Source organism: Anser cygnoides, chromosome 5 (assembly GCF_040182565.1).
Source record: "Anser cygnoides isolate HZ-2024a breed goose chromosome 5, Taihu_goose_T2T_genome, whole genome shotgun sequence".
Classification (NCBI taxonomy): Eukaryota; Metazoa; Chordata; class Aves; order Anseriformes; family Anatidae; genus Anser; species Anser cygnoides.
In genome coordinates this window covers 37,229,701-37,251,859 of record NC_089877.1, presented here as the reverse complement: position 1 = coordinate 37,251,859, position 22,159 = coordinate 37,229,701, and the positions used below count along the sequence as shown (strand labels likewise).

Genomic DNA, 22,159 nt, shown 5'->3' with positions numbered 1-22,159 from the left:
CTGTCTGTCGCGTACGAAAGCAGTAAGGTTTTTCAAAGACATTTATTCCCAACGGGTTGGTTTTAGTAAAGGCTCAATCCAAATGTTCTTGAATTTGTATACTTATATTACTTTTTTTTTTTCCACTCAGAAGTAAATCAGACTATATTATGGTTATTTATGCAGAAAGTGTTTGTGTAATGACAAAAACTGGCTAAGAAGTAAAGCTACATGTATGCATTAAGAAGACTAACGACATTAATAATGAGTTCCTGCACATGTTCTCTAAATAACATAGAAAAATTATTAGTTACATCTGCAAAAGGAGCATCTGTGCGAGATAAGCTGCACCAGAAAACTTTCACCTGACAAAGCTAAACGTTATTCAATTTTTCATTATTGTCATTCTTTATTATTAATATTTTTTTTTCAAATGAGGAACACTTAATTCATAAGCTCCCGTAAGTCAGAATTCAGAGTAACTTTTGAGCACTGCCTGATCAACTAGGCTTTGTTACAACAGGCAGAAAGAAAGGGCGCTGCTGCTGCTGGCAGTTCAGTAATGCTAAGTGACAATGAGACTGGGAACGAATACCAACTAGAAAAATTCAAAGAAAAAGCTTGAAAACAGCTTCAGGTGCCAGACAAAGCAGTCTTGCAGAGCATATGCCAACTTCCTCTGACTACATACAATATGCAGGTTCTTGGTTTCTTAATCAAGCTATTTTCAGCAAAAGGATGTATAGCTTGTCTTTATAACATCCTGACATGACATACAGGTTAAAATTCTTAGCTGATTATGTTCCGTAAAATGTAATTAAACCAGAGCCCAATCTCATCCTTTTCCAGTATACTTGAAGACATCAAGATACTACTAAAACCCATAAACTTGTTTTCTATGGTGATGGTCTCTTAGAAATATGACACAGAACTTAACTCTGCCCAAGGTATCGATCATGAGGCTCTAATCACTTTGTCTCCCCTGGTTCAGTATTTTGACTTACTCTGTGGTGACCTCTTGGAGCCATCACTATTCACATACATCACATACATATTAACACACCTCTCTCTGTACAGCCACAATTGTTAGTATGTACTAACAATGAATGAACTTCAGCAGTAAAGAATATTCATTTATCTCAGACACATGGAAAACTTAGGAACTGTCACTGAAATGGTTCTTTTCTGAATGAGTTATCTGCATTTTCAAACGTTTCTGGACATGGTAGGACTATTCAGAGGCAGAAGATACTTTCCAGAAAACATTTTTCTGTGGGACTCTTGGACCAAACGTATAGCTGGCCTCTTGCCAAGGGAGCATCTATTTCTGTTCCCAAGGATGAATTCTGACATTAATTTTCTTGACCCTGGAGCAGGGGGACTATTAATCAGAGAGATAAGCAGGTAAATATCTTGAGCCATACCCAGATACATGGACTTCAGCTATCTAAAAAGTCTATCTATTCTGCCTAGCAGCAAGGCTTGCTGTGAAATGCTTGTTTACTAATATTTGCAAGACTACAACAGATGTACAAAATTAGCTAGGCTACAGTGAACGTTAAGAAAGGGCAGCTGATTGCTTAATCTAGAGAGAGAAAATTTGTTAGAAACACCTCTAGCTGTTTGCTGGCATGGAAAATTTTTATAGTCAAGAGGCAAGATTCTCTACAGTGACAGCCTTTCTTTTCAGATTTGTGCTTTTGCCTGTCCCCTACCCCATTCCTCCTGAAATTAGAAGAGCTGAAGCTAGACTATGGATTTGTATGTACAGGGAGATCTGGCTGATGATTGCTGTTGTTTTTGCCAAAACTTTTCTGATTTGCCTATTTGCTTTTTCTATGTAAAACACGCAACAGTAAGAATGCAAAAAACATGCAGAGCCAATGTTTTGAATGCTGGATGTATACAGAAGCAATATTGCAGAGGTCAAGTGAATCTAGGGATAACTGGGGTACTTTCGTCCCTTAGGAAGCTTAATGTGTATTAAAAGGCAACATTTTAGACTCAACTGTACCAGTCTCATTGATTTCTTTGGGGTAAACTTTACACAGTAGACATGAAACTTTGCTCTCTGCTTGTTGGCTAATGCCACAAACTTTCATGGGCTGCAAGTATGTATACAACACATTGTAGATGCCAATGGATTGCGCTGTTATTTGGAAAAAAAAAGAAGAAAGAAAGAAAGAAAGGAAGAAAGGAAGAAAGAAAGGAAGAAAGAAAGGAAGAAAGAAAGGAAGAAAGAAAGGAAGAAAGAAAGGAAGAAAGGAAGAAAGGAAGAAAGGAAGAAAGGAAGAAAGGAAGAAAGGAAGAAAGGAAGAAAGGAAGAAAGGAAGAAAGGAAGAAAGGAAGAAAGGAAGAAAGGAAGAAAGGAAGAAAGGAAGAAGAAAGAAAGAAAGAAAGAAAGAAAGAAAGAAAGAAAGAAAGAAAGAAAGAAAGAAAGAAAGAAAGAAAGAAAGAAAGAAAGAAAGAGATGGCTTTTAGCACCTAAAATCTAGCTTGTGTAATTTCACGCTTTTGTAAGAATCTCACCCACTTTGTTACAATTGGACCCTGTTGAGTTTGTATACTGCAAACACAGAAAACTACAATCAGGAATTTACTATCCAATTCTGAAAAACTGATACATCGCTCAGGTATAACAAATAGGGAAAAATGAAGGAAGAGCAATGCAGGTGATAAGATCAAATAAATACAAAAGCTAACAAAACTATGTTTGATTTTAGAATTTCTCCATTAAATCTTAATACCTAACACTTCATTCATCTTTTTCCTACCTTGTCAAAACCAATCCTGCACCAGCTGAGCAATCCTGAACTCACAAGAGGTCCAGAAATGAATTTGAAATGTCAAATGTGCTGAGTTTGGGGGTTCAGCCTGCAGCTATCTCCCAGGACCTGATAATGACTACGTGCAAAATGCCTACCAACTTCTTTAAGCTGCCTTGAGTTGAGCAGTTACTAACACTGAACAACCCATGAACACCAGCTGCTTTTGAAAATAAACACAAAATCTATTTTATTTTTGTTCCTTCTCATACTCTACATAAAATGTCTAAAGCTCTTCCACTTCTCATTATCAGACCACTTTCAAAATTGCATGTTTGCACAGTATCACAGCACATGTTCTCTCCTCCAGGAAAGGTATATTTCATGCTGTAGCTATAGAGGTCTCTGCAGACATGATCCCCTGAAAGCACACTGCCATCAGCGCACTTTTTGTCCTCAAACAAGAAACAGCACACTGTCATTCTTATTTCCTCTGAGCCATATGCTTTGGTGGCTTGAAAGTATCCAAACCAAGACTTCTCTTGTTTTTCCTGAATATCTGAAGTGGATAATCCCACAGCCCCAGTCTTAAACTTTTGGATTTTTTAAATTCTGACTTTTGCATAAATTGAGGTTTTTACCTCAAGCAAAAATTAAGCTTCCAAAGTTTTGAATATGACAATGTCAGCCTTCTGCAGTGTGTGTTTATCAGAATAACTGCTGGTGACACAAGCTGAGAGAGGGGAAACCCCAGGACATGCACCATATGTTGACAGGGCCAGCAGCAGAAACAACAACTACTAATTAAAACAGTTCTTCATGGTTTCAAAATGGCTTTTCTAATAACAACTGCTGGTTGATTCTTCCTTAGGAGTACTTAATTCTGAATAAATACATCTCTTTCTCAACTTTGGGAAAAGTTTTTTATTCCTTCTGCCTTTTTTCACATTTGAAATATAAGGAATATTATAGTAACCATGGAATCCTGATGACATAATGGTTACCATGAGAACAAAGCTGAAATAGTGTCATCAGAGCCCCTTCTCTCTGCTGTGTGCTGAGTTTTATATTTAACAGGGATGGCCAAACTGCTGCCACCCAGCCTGACCAATGCTATCCTGCTTAACTTGGGTTTCAATGGCTGTGAAAGCAAAGCTGCCCTGTGCTGCTTCTTTCCATCTCAACATGATTAGTTTTGCTTCAGGGCAGCAGTTCCACCAGTGTATAAGTCTGCATAGCAGGCAGGTAAGAGGATGAGTGTGCTGTAGCAGCTCCCCTGAGACACTCATTTGTCATGTCCCTAGGACATACTCCAATATAGCCTTTGGCCATGTATAAAATGGTTACGCTTGGTCCTTGCCAAACTAACCAGACTTAAAATCGGGTTTCCTTGACTGCACTAGATCTCTTTGCTAACTACACTGTCATTCAATGCATCATTTTCTGTGTCTAGCCCTGCCATGACCTCTGCCCAGAGAGTGCTCTGCACCCACAACGATCTCCCTTGGCTTCAGCAAGCACTAGCTAAACGCAGCAACATATCACGTGCAGCCTGTTACAGGACAAGAGTGCTGAAGCAGACACCAAGACTCAAGACAACACTGTGATTCAAGTTGCACACAGTTAGTTTTTTGAGTGCTCCTGAGTGCTGGCAATTCAGAAATTAGTTCAAATTAGCTCAGATTCTGCAGTACCGTCAGTGTGACTGCTGTGAACACCAAGTGCTACCCTCTCCTGGGGCCAGCACACCCCACTGCTACAGGGCAAACAGGCACTGTCAAAAAGCTACACCCAGAGGTAGCTCCAGCTCCAGAGAAGCAAAAGCTATTCCCAGTTAGTTTCCCTAGAGAAGCTCTTCTTTCTTTTATTGCAAGAACCGCTGGACATGACTCACTGCATATTGTTTGTTCATTTTGCTATATATATTTCCCAAATGCTATTTTTAGTTGCATTTCTCCCTTATGCTCCTACCATGTTTACTGCACTAAAACAACCCTCTAATTTTAATTTCATATTTAACCAAAACAAATGTGGCATAGCTCTGTTCCTTCAGTAAAGCTATGCTGATTTATATTATGCATACAGACATACGAAAAGTGGTCAGAGGGGAAGACATGGAGGATACTACAAAACAAAGGGGCAAATTTACCAGAGGCAGCATTTCGTATAAAGCTCCCTGCATTCTGCATGTTTAACAGAATATTTTCACACCAACACAGCCAGGTTCCTGCAGATGGTTCACATGTATTTGCTTCTTCCTCTAGCCAGGATCCACAGCACACACTCTTCCCAAAGCTTCTGGCCACAAAGTTTCTACTGTAGCCTCTTTTTAGTACCTACTACCTGATATTTTTACCCCACTGTTTCAAATAGCTCTTCCTGTTTCCTTGCCTTAACCTTATATTTTCTTCTTCGAAAACCAGGATAAAAATGGAGACATTGTCAAAGACTAACTGCAAAGGTTCTCTACAACTATAGAATAATTCAGGTCGGAAAGGATTTCTGGAGGTCATCAGGTCCAATTCCTATTAAAAGCAGGGCCAACTTAAAAGTTAGATGAGGTTGCTCAGGGAGTTGTCCAGCTGAGTTCTAAGTATCTTCAAGGATGGAGATACCACAGCCTGTCTGGGCAGCCTGTACTGGTTTTCAATCTTGCTTACTGTGAAAGTAGTCACTGTTTCCTTACATCTAGTCAGAATTTATCTGGTCAGAATGTAGCTCTTGCTACAACTTAAGAGCACTGCCTTCTGGTTTTTGCTGTGAGAGCCTGATCCTTGGGACACCTCCACTAGATTCTCTCCAGTTTGTTAATCTCTGTCTTGCATTGGGAAACTCAGAACTCTGGACATAGCTTCACAAGTGCCTCATGGAGGGGAGAAATCACTTTCCTCAGCTGCTGCCTATGGTTTTGCTAGTATAACTTAGTATGCGGTTGGCCTTCATTGCTGCAAGGGCACGCTGCTGATTCAGGTTCAACTTGCCATGCACTGGGACTCCCACATCCTTTCCTGCAAAGCTGCTCTCTGGCCAGATGGTCCCCAGCTTGTACTGTCACGTGGGATTACTCCCTCAGTACAAAAAGCACATTACAAAACTCAAAATTTTGCATAAAAGCACAAACCTTTGCATTTGTCTCTGCAGAACATCAAGAAGTTTCTGTCAGCCCACTCCACAGCTTCCTGATGTCCCTCTGAAAGGCAGTCCCATGCTGTAGCCTACAGACTGCTCCCCCCAGTTTGGTTTCATCTGGGAAATTCAGGAATAGCCTATCCCCTCATGCAGGTCATCGATAATGATGTTAAACAGCAATGTCCCCGGAGGAACACCATTCATAACCAGCCATCACATAAATTTTGAATTGTTGGTCACTACCCTTCAAGCCCTGGGGCTCAGCCCATTTTTTGCCATTTTTGCAGCTCGTGTCTCATTCCATATCTCCGCAACTGTCTGCAAGGATGCTGTGGGAGAATAAGTCAAAAGCCAAAGCCTTGCTAATGTCAAGGTAAACAACATTTACTGCTTTCCTCTTGGTCCCTGAACTAAACTTTTCATCATATAAGACAATCAGACTTGTCAGGTATTGTTTGCCTTTGGTAAACCCACTCTGTATGCTCGCAGTCACCATCTTCTCCTTCACATGCCTAGAAGTTACTTCCAGGTGAATTTCCCTCACAACCTTCCCAAGGACTGCCCAGCCTGCAGTTCCACGAATCTTACTGCTTGCCCTCTTGCCCCCCCAATCCTTTTTTTTTTTTAACACGGGCATCACATTTGCCTTTCAAAGACAGCAGAAAACAGCTTTGCACTGACATAAGCCACGCCCTTAGCATTCTTGTCTGGTCCCATGGGCATTCATCTACAGATACTTTTTATATGAAAGGTAAACTTGTAAAAAATACAACAGACACGGTGGGGCATACCTTAACATCAAAATAAACATACTATGAATGCAATACTTCAGGATTTGGAATAACATTTTGTAGAGAAAAAAGAAAAAAAAAAGAAAAAGCCTCTATGACTGAAGGACCTGTTCTTGGAATAGGATACTTGGATAGGGTCAGTCCATCTCCTCCACTTCTCCCTTGCCTCACCTTGGGACAGGGCCAAGATGGGGAGATAAACCCTGACTTTGAGGGTTTATCAAATGTAAGTTGGCTCCAATACAATTTGGAAAGGCCTTCTGTATGATTTCACATACCTGATGCAGAACTACAGAGCTGGGCTGGGAACGTTGCTTCCATCAGTGTACAATGAACTTCAGCATCTCTCTTCGCCATCTCTGGTTAGCCTTCTGGCTCTTTTATTCCGTTGTCTCTGTGTGAGGTCTGTCCTGTTTAAAAGAAGACATATGTTGAAGAACCCAAAGAGAGGGAAAAGAAGTGTAGAAGCCTGCCAAGTTCCATTGGACTCTTCCCATTGGGAGAAGGACTAATCTTTCCTTACACTTAGAAAATAAAAGAAAAAAGGATGCAGCCCAAACATATCAACATGGCCAGATAAATGCATCAGGCTTTGCTGTTTTGAAAGAAATGAGCCATTTGGGAGAAGGAACCAAAGCAGTTGCATTATTTATGAGGTGTTTCCCCCAAGACAGTGCAAGTCCACTGGGGACTGTGTGGTTTTATGCACTATGTTGCCAGTGGGACCTACTTCCCTTTTTAAAATGAGCAACTGAGAGTGGCAACAAGAAATGTGGCAGAGCTGCAGATGAAAAGCTGCAGGGCATCACCTTGGCGTTTGGAGAGGGCTTTTGTGGCACAAAGCTGATTGTCCTCTCTCAACCACAGATAGTGAAAAAAGAACAAGCAGAAACATTACTTGCCACAGTGGCTTTGATTCCACAAGGCTTGCTCTTAACTCTAAGAACTAAAATGGTGTTCATGGTTGCTAGTGCAGGACAGCTGTTTTGCTGCAGGTGACACACAGGGAAAGGAAGCAACCTTACCAGGGCAAACCCCAGGTAACACTTTGACCTCAGCACATCTATCTTATCACAAAACTAAAACCTGCACTGAGTTTACCTCCAGAAGATTGATTTGCATTTATCAACCTGAAATTAAAAAAAAACACAAATCTCTGTAGCAGAGTCCCTGAGAACAGGCTCAACCCATATCCCTCACCCGCTAACAGGAGTCACTGAATGAAGCATGTTGTGAGGGCCTGACACTCTCTTTGCTGCAAGCAGTTGGAAGGTCAAAAGGGAAATAAAAACCAAAGTCACTTAGAACCAGCTGGGGTAGATTTTTGAATGACTTCCTGAGCCATATAATCAAGCATTAGCAGGGAGCACAAATACGGCTGCATACTAGCTTCAAACATTACAAATTCCCACCTTAACCAACAGCTGGGATCCTTTACCTGTTCCATCAGCTGCCTTGAACCCAGTGTGTACAATGAGTGCTTCACTCTCAGCAAGATCGAGCTTCAAATTTCAGCTATAGCCTCTGCTCTGCAACCTTGTCAGTGGACACCCTGGAATTATTTGGTAGTACCTCCTGACTGCTACTCCAAGCCTAGCTCATCAGCTGTGCTTCGCCCAATGTTCAACCTCAATCCCAGCTGTAAACCTAAATCAGCAACCTCTGCCTGCCTTGCAGAAAGCTGCCGTCAGAGGCAGCGCCGAAGGCACTGTCACATCTGACAATAAACCCATCTCAGTGGTCACCAAGTCCCAAATCTTCACCTTCAGCCTCATGCCTGACATTAACCTCACCCCAGTCCCACACTGAAGCCCTTCCTAATTGTGCCAGACTAGTGATTTCTGCCCTCCCCAGCAATGATTCCCTCTCACTGCCTCCATAGGCTCAAGCCAGGCCATAACAATGGTTGCTCAAGCCCAAACTCTAGCTCATCTTGCCCTCATGGCTTAGCCTTATATCCCGCCCTAAATGTTGGCTCCTCCTGACAGAATTTTTGACAAAAAATAGTTGGTTGACTAATCACAATACATTACTCTGCTCTGTAGTGAGCAGTTGGCAGATTACCGGGAAACCAAATTTTGCTATTCAAAATCAGTCAAGGCATATCTGAGCTGCAGTTTTTCAGCAATCAAATGCAGAGAACCGCTGGCAGCAGCACACGTAGTTTTAACATCACACCTCCTGCACTTTGGTAAGCCCAAGAAGCAAAACAGTTTCTTGGAGTAAAGCAGAGCCTCTCAGCTATTTACTGCTGCTGGCCCCATCCCCCTGCCAAGTTGTCGTGCACCCCACAGCGGCCAGTGGCAGATGGCTGGTACAGTAGCTCGGAGCATTTGGGACTGAGGAAGCTAATCCCCCGGCACACAGTAGCCTTTCTGAAATCTGAAAGGAGTTCCCATCGCAGGCTCTTTCCAGCTTTTCATGCTATCAAATTTTGGAGGGGAAGAGTGCACTGAGCTAGTCCAGTAGTAACTGATGAGTCCAGTTTTGCCTCTTGCATCAAACTCTGACTCACCCTGCACTGATACCAACTCGCAATTCTCTCTTAATTGGGAAAATCACTAGGATAGTACTCGCTGCCAGAATTCTGGGTCATAAAGTCATTCTCTGACTCAGAAGAAGGTTTACAACAGCTGTGGCAGTGATATGTACCGTAGGTGAGTCATGTTGAACTATTAGCATGAAGAGAAGAGCCTCATAAAGCCGAAACAAATACATAAAGAACTGCACTGACCCATCTAAATTATAATCTTACATTTGTTATTCTATAGCAAAGGACTCAACAATGTCTTATTGCGTACTCAGTTTTCTGGAATGCAAAATTTAAAAACAAAGTTACTGAGATGCTTCTCATCGCATGAATCCCAAACAGCCTTGTAATTCCGAGGCTAAAACTTTAGCTGATATAAATTTCCTGGCAGGCATTAAGTTTGTGGAGGCATACTGGTTTTAAACAGCTCAGAATCTGATTCCAGATTCATGGGACGAAAACCCATGTTTATGGATTATGTAACAGTGAATGCAGATATGTCTGAAGTGCAGCACGCAACGTATCTAGCGGCATATAACAAAATATTCAGTGAATATTCAGAAGGAAAAAAACGCCCTGTTTAATTTAAATTACAGGAAAAAATTAGATAGATAAATACCGTCAGGTTTTCCAATCAAGGATTCCATTAAATAAAATTATTAAGAAAATATATGAAATACTAAGTAACTGAAACCAATTACTGACTTTTGGTGAATGGATACTGAGGTAGTTTCACCAATTTAACAGGCCCACCATTATCTTAACGTTGAATCCTTTGACTGTGGAGTAAGCCAGCTAATGGCACAAGTCATACTCAACAATATCGATGCCAGAGCGCTCAGAAAAGCCTGGTCTCCAGCGTGTGACGTGCGTGTTTAAGTTACAACCTTTTTAGGGAGAACCAATGTGAGGAACAACAGGGTTACATGGCTATCCCTCAGTACCAAGTAATCACTGGGGGGGGGGGGGGGGGGGGGGTTAGAAATGGGAGAAAGTGTAGCGCGGTCTTTGAAATCCTTTGCTGCCTTTTATCACGTCAGGACAGAAGTCCCCGTCCAGGCAGCAGCCGCTGGGTTTGTGTCAGCACCAAACGCGTTACCTGCAGGCAGCACGGCGCGATGAGGGCCAGCGCGGCGAAAATGGCCGAGCGCTGAGGGGACACCTGCCCACTCCTGCCGGGGGCCTGGCGCCGTGACAGGGGCGGGGGGCGCCGTGACAGGGGCGGGGGGCGCCGTGACAGGAACGGGGGGCGCCGTGACAGGGGCGAGCCCCCTCCCGCCGCCGCCCACCCGCGGCTCTGAGGGCACGCGTGGGGGCTGCGCTGAGCCGGCGCCGGCGGCGGGGGGCCGTGGCCTCATTGCGGCAGCCGCTCAGCGGGGAGCTGCGGGCCGCCCCCCGGGCTCCCCCCGCCGCCGGTTCCATTCATGCTTTCTCCTTCCTTCGCCATCTCCCTCGCCGAGCGAGGGGAGAAGACGGGAGCGCGCGTGGGCGGCCGCTGCCAGGCTCCCTGTCAGTCACACGGCCGCCGCTGCCGCCGCCGCCGCGCTGCGAAGAAGGCGAGCGGGGGAAGAAGGAGGGCGAGCGGCTTGCCCGGGGGGAAGGGGGGCGGCTGGCGGCACTGCCCCCAGCCTCACGGCCCCATCCCGGGGCGCCTTCTGCGGAGACTGAGGCGGGCGCGGCCCCGCGGAGGGGAGCGGCGGCGGCCTGAGGGGTGGGTGCGCGTGCACGCGGCGGGGTACAGGGGAGGTGTGAGGTGGGGGCGCGGCTCTGAGGAGAGGCGCGAGGCAACTTGGAACGGCCGTTAACGGTCGTAACGGTTTGGCGCGGGGGGTGGGGGGGGACGGGCTGAGGGCTCCGGCTTCGTGCGCCCCCCGCACCTGGAGCGCCGGCGGCGGGGCGAAGGGGCAGCAAGGTAAGGCAGAGCCGTGCCGCGCCGCCACAAGGCGGCTGTCCGGGTCCCGGGGGGAGGACGGGAGGGAGGTGGGCGAGCGGTGGGGGCCCCGTGGGCAGCCCCAAGCCCGGCGCCCGCCCGCTGCCTCGGTGCCCTGCCCTCCCCTCCCCTTCCCTCCGCCGCACCGGGCGGCTGCTCGCACCGCGATTTTTCTTCCTCCCTTCTCCAGTGTGATTTCATGCGCCTCGACAGACCCGCCGAGGAAGGAGCGGGGAGGCTGCTCTCACACCCACAGGCACGGTAGCGGCAGCAGCAGCACGGCTCGGCGCCGCTCTCCTCAGCACTGCAGCCGGCAGCCGCTTCCCCTAGCGGGCAGTGCCTGGTGCCGAGGAGCTGCAGGCGGAGGCGCAGCCGGGTTCTGTGGGGATCGCTCTGCTGGCATGGAGCAGGACGCAGGCTTCACGTGTGCCCCCTGAGCTCGCAGTTAAGAGCGATTTTTTTCAACTTGACGTGCGGTTTTCTCCTTACGCAGCCGCATTTTAGCGAGGCGGTGATTCTTGTATCTGGAAAGACGAATTTACTAGGTTTATCCTTTTTGTATAACGGTGTTATTTACGGAGTTTATGGGGTTTGGATCCAGCTCCAGTGTTTGCCACCTGGTTTGCAAAGACTTGCAGCTGACCCTGTGCTGGTTTTGATTAGGGATTCGGGAGAATTGTGGCCGTGTTGCCCTCTGTTCTTACTTGGTGACAGCTGTATGCACCGAGGAAAGAACGTCTGCTTTGATTTCAGCCTTTTGTCAGGCAGTTTGAGATAACTTGTTTTATAAATCCTGAAGCTAATGGATCAGGTTGAAATCTTGGGTAGATTCAGAGCTCACCCTGATTTTAGCACAAGTTTTGTACGTGCCAGAGTGCTGAATTTTACTGTCTGTGATATCTGAAGTACAAATTTTCCCTTTTGCTTTTCCGCCACTTGTTTTTCATTTTGTTCCTTTGCAGTAGCACTTTGGTCAATGGTTTCATTGATATATTTGAATTGTGGTTGTATATTTGAAGCAAAGGATAGTCCTGAGGCTCAATATGCTCCTATTGAGACAGAACAGAATTTAGTCTGTTGACTTGAATGAATAAAATGGATCCTAGAGCTCTTGGTTTGCATTTGTGTACGATGATTCCCAGGGATTTCAGTAGGTATGTGCAGGAAGGTGAGCACATCATGTTCACCCGTGTAATTCATTGTGCCGTAATTGAATAGGTGTTATTCTTTGTAATATTTTGCAGATTTTTTTTCTCACCCAGAATTATGGTTGTGTTTTAAGGGCTAAGCTTTAAAATATTTGTCAGTACACTATAGAGAGTTGTCAACTGGATGTCATGTGTGTAAAACTAGAAGAACCTCCAGACAGCAAGACCATCAATTTAGTGTGATAAATGTAGAATACACAACAGGAAAGCAAATCTGAATGGTTGTAGCATGCATCTTGTGAGGCAAATGTTGAAAAGGTAGAAAGCCAACAAGCAGATTAATGCCTTCAGCTTCCAAGTAACTAAAGTTGTTTTAAATGGAAGAGCTTTATTCTGTTATGACATGCAGTTCATGACTTAAAGAAAAACAAGAGAATGGGGAAGAGGAGTTATTTTTGAGCATTTGTTTTTTCGATGGTGGTGGTGTTTTTTGTGTGTGTTTTGTTGTTGTTTTTTTTTTTGGGGGGGGTGTCTCCAAATTCCATTATGCAGCAGGATGCTTTCCAGTATCTGTTTTCTCAGTATCTGGAAAGGCAGATGTTGCTGCAGCAGGGGCAATTACAATGACTTGCAGTACAGGAAGGGGAAAAAATATCTGTTCTGACTTCTTCCGCATAAAGCATTGATCAGATACAGAGCTTTAAGTCCCTCAAATAGTGTGAGAATGTTGGAAGTAAGGATCTGGTTTTTTGGTCTGCTCTGTTTAGGGCTTGTCAATAGAAGAGATGAGATAAGCACCACAGATAAACTTGTTTCACTAGTGGAGTGAAATTAATGCACAAATTAAAGGAAGTGTTTGTTTCTAGAAAAAAAAAAAGTGTTACAATCTCTGTTAAAGAATTCTACCTTCTTGGCTTTACCTTACAGTTGTCCACAAACCTCACCAAAAAGCAGTTTTCCTAGGTTTCGTTGTTTGTTGGATGCTTAACCAAACTGCTCTGTCCTGGGAGATGTTGAGTCAAAAAGCAGAAGAGGCAGTGGTGACTCAAGCACTGTAGGCTTTTACAGAAGAGGTCTTCTCAATTGTAGCTTTTTTTAAAGGTGTATGATAAAATCCTATCTTTTCCGAGGTTGCTGAGAACTTTGTTATCGCAGCATAAGAAGCTAACTCAGAGAGAACTGCATAGACCACAGCAAAGTGAGACTGATGTGACCCTAGATTCGACCTGTGATAGCATGTAGCTTCTGAGTTTAAGCTGGTGATGCCAAGAATTTATTTCTAGCTTTTAAATATAAAGTGTTTCTACTTTAGAGGATATTTGAGACTTCCTGAAAGTAAAACATGCAAGTGAAAGTTATGAACTGAAGAGGTGACTTTTGCTAAGGCATCTTTTAGCAAAAACAAGACTGGAGGAGATGCCTTCCTTCAGGCTCTGCTTTCATACTGGTTTGATAAATAAGTTCAATCTGACACCAAGAAATGACTCAAAAGGGCAAAAAGCAAATAAAAAAAAAGGCTTTTTCCTTTATCTTAGAGATGTTTGGTCATCTGTTTCTTGCAGGCAGGGACTTCATTACATGTAGCTGGCAAAGCACCTTGGCCCCTTATTTGTGTAGCAAGTGAGCCATGATACACAGGAAAGGCAAGGGGCCCTAATGTCTCAGGAATGTGGCAGGATTTTTTAACCTACTCCAGAGCTCAGGCACAATAATTGTTTTTTTTTCCCACTCTCTTTTCACACTCCTTTCATAGTATAGAACCACCTGGACTAGTTTGGTTCTATGTTTTACTACTGTGCGTACCAGAATAACAGCTATTTAGTGCAACCTTCAGCATTTTTATAACAAAGCTGATGTGGACACAACTGTATGTGTTAACATGAATTCTTGGTTTTGACACAATCTTGTCCTTCCGGTATAAACAACTCAAGTTACAGGGAGATTGTGAATTGTTTTTTTTTGTAGAGCATCAGATAAATACCTTCCAATGAGCCTTGTCAAACACTGCTGTGTAATAAAGCTTTTTTTTTTTTTTTCCAGAAGAGTTGTGTATGTGATGCTGGGTTCACATAGCAAGGAGTGACAGAAAAAGTGCTAGCCACATGTAATATATTTCAGATATGCTAATTTGTTTAGGATGATACCTGTCTTCGTAATCCTTCGTGCAAACTTGGGTACTTACAGATGTGGCAGTGGTTCAGAAAGGTTTTGAAAGCTTCAGTGAAAATAGTGATGGTTGCGATGTGCATACTGCCCAGCAGTTTTACCCACTGTCACACACAGCTAGCATGCCACCATCCCGATGGAAGTCTGTGTGCAAACACAGCTTCATCAAACTGCATAACCTATGACATGGATAGTGTTAATTACATTGCTTTCTTAAATCATTCAAATGTTGTAATTCGTATTTCACTAGAATTGTTCTTCCACCTGCTCTGTCCACAGATCATGTTTCGTTAAAAGTGCTGAGGAGCACCCAGAACTCTGAAGACAGCAGTTTTGTGCGAGATAAGAATGTTCCTTAAAGAAGCTGATGGAGGATAGAGCTCAAGAGTGCCTGTCAGACACTGGCAGCATAAGATGACACCGTAGTCTAGTCTGAAATTGTAAGTCTTGAGGAAGACTTGATGTCTTTCATTTTACAAAAGGTTCTTTCACTGGAGAAACTTAATAGTGGGCTGGAGTCTGCTTTCAGGACCTGCATGGATGTGTTTGCTTCTTTTCAGTTGTGCTAATGTCAGCATGGAGCAGCTAAATTTTCTTTGGTGGGTCAGGTATTCTCTGTATGCAGATTTTAACTGAATCACTCTCCGTTAGAGGAAGTGGAGTTTATTTACCCAGGTGAGCCTGAGATCCACAACCCCCATTTCTCAAGTACTTTGCAGAACTGCTAGGAAATCTAGGAAACAGGTGGTGTAAGCTTTACAGCCTGACTGAATCTACCAAAGGAGTCTCCATTTCTGAAGCTGTGTATTCATAAGGAATTGTTTCATTTACAGAAAGCTGTTTGGAACCTGTAGGTACCAACAGTCCTGAAATCATTGATGCCATGAAACATTTCACATGAATGATATCCATACCCTTGCAGAGTCTGCTTTTGACTGAGGCTTTTTACTGTATAGAGACCTGTCAGTAGGGGACCAGGTTACAGGTCAGGAAGCTAGGACACTGGCAGTATATATTACATGGTTGTAACTACGGTATTAAATATAAAAATTGCACTACGCTTGGCAGATATGAGCTTGATACTACAACTGGGGGAAAAAAATCAATATTAGTAGATACTTTACTGGAAACTACAAGTCCAGTGGACTTTTTTTTCATTTCAAAAAGTGGAAGAATCATATCTCAGGCTTCCATTTCTCTTCACCTTCATTACACAGTTCTTTTAAGAAACAGTAAACGCAATAAGCAATCTTGTGAAGTGTGATTCTATTTATAAGTAGGCAGTGATCAAATCCTGTCATTTATTCCTGTGTGACCCTGAGAGAAGCAGGAGATGGATGTTTTTCACTGGGAAATGGAGGAGTAATTTACATATGGAAATTTGCTAACATTAGTATACCAAGCTTATTTGCTATGTGTGCACACATTTTAAAGAACCAGGCTGTGAACAAGGAGATGTATAAGCCTAAATAATAAAAATGGCTATTCTGGTAGTTACCCCTGCATAGACAGACTATTAGATATAAACTGCTATTGCAGAAGTTGGGAAAATTACCTCTAAACATGGAGGAGGGGAGAAAACAAATTACAAAGCTGGGGGGGGGGGGGAAAGCCCCAAAATTATGCAATTTGAGATGTAACAAAAGCACAGAGATCTTTCAAAGCACACGTGCTTTGATAAAGATAGGTATTTTTGCCTGTAAAACCAATGTGAGAAATCGAGGTTAAATGTCCTCTTAAATATCCACACCCTTGCTTGTTCTATAGCTATGTATAGTGAATAGTGGTAAAATACTTTCTTTTACAATTTTAACTGTTTATTCAGGTAATGATGCATGCTGTACTACCAGCGCAGCAGAGAAGTGACTCTGGGACATCTGTTACTCTTTGAAATGCATGGTTATGAAATCAGGATTAAACCTAAAAATCACAGCCTCCCTAGACCCTGCAAGTTCTTTGTGTCTAGAGATGTATGCCCTTTGCTCAAATGCAAGGGGATACAGATAATGACATATCCCACCAGTTATCTTTAAGAAATAGATACCGAAAATTGGTGTTGGAATAGCACTAGTCTCTAAACTTATGTCAGTAAAATGTAAAATTGTTTGAAATAAATGGTGGAGGAACAAGACGTAGGACTTAGCAGACTGTTGATGCATGCAAAGTAACAAACAGGATGCTTGAAGGAAATCTTTAAAAAAAAAATTCTACGAGTTTTGGTAAATATCAGCAAGTCTTTTAGATTTTCTTTGTAATATGCAGGTTGTAAACAATCAGCTTTTGTGTCAAGCTCCTAAGTATTTGATGTTAGAGTATTTGCACTGTGGTACCACATCAGTCTATAAAATCATTGCAAATGAATGTCAAAGTAGTATTACAATAGAATATGGCTTAATTCATAGGCCAATGCCGAATTTAAAGTTGTGGTAGAAAACTTAAAATTGAAAATGTTTTAGAAAGCAGTATTTTTCTTGAAGGAATATCAGTTGGTATATTATGGCTACATTCGGTTATTTCATCTATGCTTCCTTTTGGGTCATTTCTTTTTTCATAACCTAACCGTGTTTTTTTCTGGCATTCTTAGAAGCAGAAACTTGAAATTTTCATTTCCAGAAAGACTCAGTTAAAGCTTACAGGGCCATTTGTGTTTACGAAATCTGCATAAGTTGTTTCAGTATTGAAACAATAGCATGCTACTTGTTGCTTAATGTTACTTAATTAGTTAATGTTTAGTTATTTAACTGTGTACAGTTTAATGTATAGTTTATTTCTGTGACTTCACCTCTCAGTGGGGGTCAGCTTAAACAAATTTAGATGATGCAATCTTTAGGATGAATGGCTACCTTGCTTTTGGGGGAGGATGATGGGAGGTGGAATATTTGGCTTACTGCTGTGACACGTCTCTCAGCCCATGCTTTGGATCCCCTCTTTTTGCCTTTGGTCACCCAGACCTGTGTTAGCAGGCCAGCGAGTCCCAGGGTTTAGTATCACTGATCTTTAGCCAAGACAGATTCCATAGTTTTGTGTAGCCAAGCAAATGGAGGTAGACAAGAATCTTCACTCCAGGATTTCCTGTTCTGTTCTTCTTCCTGGAGGCCATGCTCTTCAAAACAAAACAGCAAAACCCAACAGTGACACTGTTGAATTCGGAGCATTCCTCACAGCCAGATGCTTTGTAAGGCCTTGGTTTCCCATAGGTCTCACAATGGTTGTTGTACTTCTCTGAACAGACTGACCTGGCACTTCATGCTCTTGTTTGTCTTCAGACACTTAAACATTTCACATCTCTTAGGAGTACAACAGAAATATTCCCACGTACCTGAGCCTCTGGAGGCTGAGCTTGAAGTTGCTTTTTCTAATCCAGAGCATCCATGTGGTTCTGAGTCAGTGACAATGGAACTAGGGCCTAATCTTGCCCATGGGTGAGATATCTTGTCTTATGTGGAAGGAAAGTTTGATAGTTTCCTGAAGAGGTAAAACTTTCAGTTTTTCAATTCGTCATCTCTTGTTTAACACAGAAGCTAGACATGCTTGCAACTAGTCAGTTGGCAGGACAGAACATCTTTATTGGTCTCCGGAAGCTAATCCTGCAAATGCCAAACATAACCTGACGGAAGCCAAAACCAATCCGTTTTACACCATTTCAATTCCAGGTAGTGCTGTTAGCAACTTGAGTGTCACAGTTCCCTTGCCTTCCCACCCCCTCAAACCCATGCTGTAACCAGTAGGCCTTGCAAGACATTATAAGCCAATAGACATGGAAATTCAGAGCAAGTCTTCTATTACAGAATTATCTCAGACATTGCCTCACACACAGACCTCTCATGGAGACTTAATAACCCTTTAAAACCAAGCTAGCTGCATCTGGTGTTTTAAAAGCTTTGGCTTGTGTTTGGTAATTTGCCTTGTTTGCAGTGAAGACTTGGGCAAGCCACAGGAGTACTGGTGGCTTTTTGATCTTACTGGTCTTTGCAGAGACCAAGATTACAGATCATGCTACAGATTCCAGACAATCTCTAAAGAAATGTCTTGCCCTCCCAGATGGTGATGCTTGTGGATTCTTTGTAGGAAGCTGCACTGGAAATCTTAATTCCTGAGGCTGTGATCAGCACTAAACGTGATTTGTGAATTCTTTTTTAAACTGAAGTTTGCTATAACATGAGATTTAGTTGCTTGTACACAAGCCTATCCGTTTTACTGCTTTCAAAATGTGGTTTTACTGCATTTTTCCTTAGTTCTGCACTCGAGAAAGTAGCAAACCTAGCAGTTTCTACCCTGAGAAAAACATTTCCTTTTTTTTTCCTACAGGTAGTTGCCACTCCCCTTCAGTGGGAAAATGTGTTCTGTTTGTACCACCAACGATATCACGAGCCTCTAATGGTACCTTAGAGTTTTTTATGAAATGCAAATACTGACATTTTGTAAAGATGCAGAGCGTTTTTTCAGGTATCACTGTGTAAAACCAAAATTACTGAAAACATAAGCTAAGAATTTTGCATGGTGGGGGGTCTTTCTTCTGAACTGTATCTCTCAGGTGCTATAAATAAAAAGTATTTTCATAATAGATGACTTGCAGTCTATAAAAGCAGGTCATTCCAATTACTATCTTCTTTCTCTTATTGCCGCTTAAATGGCAGAAGGTATTTAGCAGCCAACAGCATTGCACGCTTCTTTAAGTGGAGGTGAATGCTTTGTGGAAGTGAGATGAGGGGAAGGCTCCACTGGAGTATAACCAGCTTTGGATACCTTTGGAAGGCAGGATTGAAAAAGCTGAGGTGGGTGGTTAAACCAGCAGTAATCGTTTTTTTGGTTTTGTTTTTTTGGGGGGGGCAGATGTTTGCCTAATTTCAGTTCTTAAAGAGAAGTCGTATTTTGTAGCCCTGTTCCTGTGAAGGTTGATGATTGTAAGTATTTGGCAAGGGGATTGGGAGAGGAAAGGTTGAGAATTTTCTTCTTTGGTTGAGACAAGTACTGGGGAGAGGAACAGTCCATTGAGCCTGGTCACTGCTCCTGGCTGATCTCTGAAAATTGCCTTGTCACAAGCAGTCCATGGACTGTAGGCCGACACTTGTCATGCAGCAGTGGTGACAACACAAACACCAGAAACCTTGCCACACAGCCACTCTGGAAGGTTTTTCTTAAAATTCTGCTCTTGAGATAAAAGATTGCTCAAAAGATAGGCAGCTAGACTAACCGGGATGCATTCCCTGTGTTTCCCAATCCTTCATAAGATTTTGCATCTCAGTAGTACTTTGTGCAGGGTGCAGGCGTATGCTCCCATGAAATAATAAAGAAGGCAGATTCCTACAGGCTTGCTAATGGCAGTGAGTCCTCATGGGCTTGAGGTTTAATGTTTCTCCCCTCCTGCAAGATTTAAGAAGCTTGACACCTTGACTCAGCCTCTCTGAGAGAGAATTTGTTTTGCCAGAGATGTTATTTATGCCATTCTCTTGGACACGTGATGCTGCTTGTGAATTTACTGTCAGTTCACTGAATTACTCTCGCCTGTTTGTTTTTTTAATATACTTGTAAATAAAATAAGCTGCTTTTTTTTTTCTTTTTTTTTTTTTTTGCAGCAGCATCCAGAGACTCTGGGAAAAGGATTCTATTTTATCTGTCAGCCAGTACAATTTTCTGAAAGTTCTGCAGAGCCCTTTTACTTTTGGGAACAGAGACTTGCTGCTTCCTCTTCCTGTACCTTAACTTGTTGAGTACAGCTAGACTTGTTTATTTTCTTTTACAGAACATCTTCTATTCAGTACTCCAGGAGCATCTGTTCCATCATTTTCTGTCTCAGTAACAGTACGTATTACAAGCCTGGAGCTTGGCTGTATCCGTCTCCTTTAGGAGCAAAGCCTCCCTTGCCAGTACAGATCATTGCCACCATTCCATTACGCTGACCGAAACATTTGCTCCTTAAGTTTGAGAATAGCAAGCCAGAGAGGTGGAATAATTTAACTAATTGGCTTGTTTCAGTCCTCTTCTAAACATGGAAATCAGAGCCTGAAAACATTTGTGAGATGAAATCTTGGCACAGACACGATCGTTTCTGTGAAACTGCAGATGTGACTACTTTGTTATGAAACTGTTGGGAGCTTCGTGAATTATTGTAACAAATCCTGTGACTGAAAACCATGTAATGGCTATTTTATTCTGCTAGTGATTGTTTCTGCAATCCAGAGCCCATTTTGAATGGCTGCATAATGAAAATAGTTACAATTTTCTTTTAGGTTAAAAACGGGGGGGGCTTCTCACTCACACATATGATGCCTAACTTGCTGCAATACACATGAGGAGTTGGGCTAAAATACACACAGCATTAGGTCACCCATTATTTATTGTCTTAAACCATGTTTTCAGACCTTTAAGTGCTCTGTTCTTTGTGGTAAATTTATTGCAAGCATGTGTAACATGTTTTATAACATCTCTGGCTCCTTAATTACGTATTTTTCCCTGAAGTGGTCGCTGCCCTTTTAAATTAACTTTCATTTCTTTTGAACTTCCAAGCATCGTGCACAACAGTGTTATATCCTGAACTTTTTAGGAAAAAAACATTGTCCCTTTGAATTTCCCCATGTGCTCTCTGGTGCCGCAGCTCCTCAAACTCCTGACTGGGGACACTGTTGTAGATCTTGCTGCTGAATATAGTGCTGGCCATTTGCCATAGTTCTGCATGTTGCCAGTGGGCAGCAGATCACAAATGGAGACTCACTGCTCTAATGTTTTGTAGTGATGCTAGATAATGAGAGAACCAGCAATTAAGCAACAATATGTTTTATTTGCAGCGTATTCTATGCAGCTGAGAACATCAGTTATCACAGTCTGTTATCCTTGAGTGGGTAAGATTACATTATATTAGTGTGCATTAGATTAAATTGAGAACTGTTGCTCAGTGTTAATCCTGGTATGACTTTAATATTACATAAAGGCTTTTAAACACAAAAATTGTGTCAGTGATAAGATACTGATTCAGGTGTCGTGCTGAACAGAGACCACCATTACCTGTGTACCTAGGATTTTGAAAAAGATTTTTTTTCTGCTTGGCGAACTTGCTTAAAAGTCAGGTCCTGCTAACATTATTTCTGGCTTTACTGTGTTCTGTCACAGCCTACTGGTGTGGGTTTATCTGGTGGTCTGGGATTTGTAAAGCTGTGCCTGTGAGATTGCTGATTATGCTGGGAAGAGAAGGGAGTCCAAAGCTAGCTGGAATAGTGTCTGCTGTCATTTGGGAATTTGCTTTGTGAAGGCACCCTGCTTTCTCCCTAGGTTGTTAATATTGAACAGAAGTAGAAACTGAGAGCAGATTTCCAAACTGACTTTCTGTCCTTGAAACCAGATGTTTTTCCAGTTTGGAATGTAGTTTCCTAGCTGTGTCTATAAGCTTTTCTTGCTTAATTTTTTCAGCCAATACCAATGTCTTCTGCTCAGTGGATGGCTCTCCTCCTTTCCGCCTGGGTCTGTCACCTCTTCAGCCCAATTGTCATCTCCTCTAGCTATGTATTTCTCTCTCTCTCAAAAAGCTCAATAACCTTCTGCCACAATGGCTTCAGACCAAGGAAATGCAAACCACTGTCTGTGTCCATCAAATCCTCACAGATTAGCAGCTTCTGTTTGATGTTCTCCCAAGCACGAAGGAAAGAGCTTTTTTCCCCGAAGCAATATTATCACCTACATTCATAACTTCTGAAGACAGGGCAGGTTACCCATAAACACAGTGAACA

General features: G+C 42.7%; 2 protein-coding genes and 1 long non-coding RNA gene across 23 annotated transcripts in view; 2 read left to right on the top strand and 1 right to left on the bottom strand.

Moving 5' to 3' along the window:
- PTPRJ (protein tyrosine phosphatase receptor type J) overlaps positions 1 to 10,441 on the bottom strand; it is a 123,763-nt gene extending 113,322 nt beyond the window's left edge. For both annotated transcript variants that reach the window (XM_066998906.1, XM_066998908.1), the window contains exons 1-2: positions 10,294 to 10,441; positions 6,943 to 7,074 (exon numbers count right to left, since the gene is read on the bottom strand). The gene's annotated coding sequence lies outside the window, so the exon portion shown is untranslated. The remainder of the gene's footprint in view (positions 1 to 6,942; positions 7,075 to 10,293) is intronic.
- LOC106042591 (uncharacterized) lies at positions 3,768 to 6,527 on the top strand. The gene is made up of 2 exons (XR_001211210.3): positions 3,768 to 3,989; positions 6,161 to 6,527. It is a non-coding gene; the product is annotated as an uncharacterized lncRNA (long non-coding RNA).
- Positions 10,442 to 10,565: 124 nt separating the features above from the next.
- The window catches only part of PTPN5 (protein tyrosine phosphatase non-receptor type 5), a 90,292-nt gene continuing 78,698 nt past the window's right edge, over positions 10,566 to 22,159 (top strand). For 10 of the 20 annotated variants that reach the window (XM_066998932.1, XM_066998933.1, XM_048053476.2 and 7 more), the window contains exons 1-2: positions 10,959 to 11,106; positions 14,718 to 14,878. The gene's annotated coding sequence lies outside the window, so the exon portion shown is untranslated. Of the gene's footprint in view, positions 10,906 to 10,956; positions 11,107 to 14,717; positions 14,879 to 19,075; positions 19,214 to 20,181; positions 20,241 to 21,223; positions 21,278 to 22,159 lie in introns of those variants that run through there. The other 10 variants (XR_010832107.1, XR_010832108.1, XM_066998935.1 and 7 more) reach the window with 8 other exon arrangements.